The following is a 2,427-nucleotide window of genomic DNA, read 5'->3' as shown; positions in this document are numbered from 1 at the left end:
GGTACCTATCACATTCTATCTCCCTCTTTGTATTGGTTTACACTATGTTCATATAAGTTTCTAGCTGACTCTTTTTGTTTATAACTATCATTAATGGATAAAGCCGAAAATAACCCCATCATTTATGTTTTAAGATATTTTTTGCAGACACTTATTTTATTTTAGTTATTATTATAACTAAAATATATATAAATTAAATTAATCATATAATCTATTAAAAATAATAAAATGAAAATAGTGTAAGTTCGTGTTGTATTCAACTGAGGGTAAAATATACATTTCTAAATGTTAACTAAAACTTAAATAGTTTCCGCTTGCAATAATATAAACTGTTAATATTATTTTCAAAGAAGAAAATTATCTTTCCAGTAAAAAAAAGGCTCTCCTTTTCTCTACATATATTTTCATCTTCGCTTTGTAAGCGGCGACTTAGCTATCTTTTTGTTTTCTCAAACATTATTTATCAATCCCACTCTTTCTCGAGAAGCTGCGAGCATCCCGATCTGAGAATCACACAAACATATCGAATCACATATGTTTCCTTCTTTGGCTACTCTTGAAAATTCACAATAAAACCTGTTTGATATATGAGAATTTATAGAATGTACATGTTGACACATACTCAGGAGACACATAGCCATACGTACCCATGACTCTTGTAATAACATAGCTTGTTTCTCCCTTTGGACAGTCCCTCGGTAAACCAAAGTCTGAAAGTTTTCTATTGTTGTCATAGATTGTTATCAAAAAGAATCAAGTCAGTACCATTCTAAGTCCATTAAGACAGCACTGAGACTACGGAAATAGGGTTTATACCGAGTCGAGCAAGATCTTAGAAGGTTTAAATGACTTAAACATGGTCGCTATGAAGGAATGCAAGCTCTTTAGCTGCATCAAGAGCAATCTCAACACATAAGGTCCACCAGAGCGGTTTTAACTGGACATCATCTGCTTCAACACCATTAAAACATAAGAACAAACAATTGCCTGATATTTTCGATAAAATCTTGATTTATGAACTCACTTGTGAACAGATGATCCTCAAGACTACCCTTATGCATAAACTCGTACAAAAGAAGCCGTTGTTTATCTTCGAAGCCAATAACCAATCAGTTTAACTAAGTTCTGGTGACTTAACTGCCACAAATAGTTGATTCCTAACAAATGACACAAACAGGTTAGAGAATCAAACAATGGAAATTTGATATTGGAGTGACATAATAGTAAGGACAATGTTGTGTGTACCAGACATTCTCGGTGACCATGAAATCCATCAGGGTTAAGACGCCTGACAGGAACTATAAAACCTGTGATGGAATTAGTTGGAGTTAGAGTAGTCTCATCGATTGAACCTCTATAGCAGAACCGAAATGCCCTTCTCGGATAACAGAATTTGATCTGAAGTTTCTGGTTGCAAGTCTGAGTTCATTGAAGGTAAAGCTCTTGACGAACGCTTTGCTCAGTATATCTTCTTTCTCTTATGAGCTGCCGATGATGATGATGATTGAACACTCGAAAGATGAAGGCCGTAGAGGCTACTGCTTTTATCTGCAGAAAAATACACAAAGGGTTGACTGAAGTCAAAACTAAAGGACAATTAAAAAGGTGGAGACTTTTTTTACTTGGATCACATGAAGATTCTCATAGAGTTCATTTCTTTTCTCGGAACCTATCATTTGCAGAGAGATACTTGAAATTAAAATATCAATAATTCACTACAAGAAAACACGGACAATCCCGATGGAAAAACCGACCGAAAAAAATCTGTCAGGATTTTCCGACGGAATTCCGACGAAAACTTGTCGGAAATCTATTTCGGCAAATTCGTCGGAACTTCATCGGAAAATCTTGACAGAATAATTTCGTCGGTATTTGGTCATACGATCCCGACAGAAAACCGGAAAAAATCTGACAAAAATCTGACCGTTGCAAAAAATTGACATATACCGACACAATACCGACTATTTAGGTATTCGGTCAGAATTCCGTCGGTATATTCCGACGGAATACCGACGGATTGAACAGCCGTTGCACTTCCCGACGGAATACCGACGAATTTAGCAGCCGTTGCACTTCCCGACGAAATACCGACGAATTATGTAGCCGTTAGTATCCGTTTAAATTACCGACGGAACACCGACGGGTTCTGGACGTTAATTTAGCTGTTGTCATCCCTGACGGAATACCGACGAATATTTTCCGTCGGGAAGTTTTCCAGATTCATTATAAATACGACATCTCCTTCATTCATTCAAATCACAACAAAACAATATAAATCATGGGTACTCCTTATAATTTCCGTTCTTGGCTAGATCAGCCTCATATGGATCCAAATACAAATTTACTTACGGAGGAATACGCACGTGGTATTCAAGAATTCATGGCGGTGGTTCAAAGTCAACCGGAAGCAAGAACAAGTAAGTATTT

General features: G+C 36.5%; 1 long non-coding RNA gene across 1 annotated transcript; it reads right to left on the bottom strand.

Moving 5' to 3' along the window:
• Positions 1–235: 235 nt before the first annotated feature.
• LOC106409510 lies at positions 236–1,549 on the bottom strand. Its single transcript, XR_001282091.3, has 5 exons — positions 1,246–1,549; positions 1,025–1,157; positions 817–948; positions 648–721; positions 236–503 (listed from the first exon to the last, which is right to left on the bottom strand). It is a non-coding gene; the product is annotated as an uncharacterized LOC106409510 (long non-coding RNA).
• Positions 1,550–2,427: the final 878 nt, after the last annotated feature.

Source organism: Brassica napus, chromosome C4 (genome assembly GCF_020379485.1).
Source record: "Brassica napus cultivar Da-Ae chromosome C4, Da-Ae, whole genome shotgun sequence".
Lineage (NCBI taxonomy): Eukaryota > Viridiplantae > Streptophyta > Magnoliopsida > Brassicales > Brassicaceae > Brassica > Brassica napus.
This window is presented reverse-complemented; position numbering and strand designations above follow the sequence as displayed.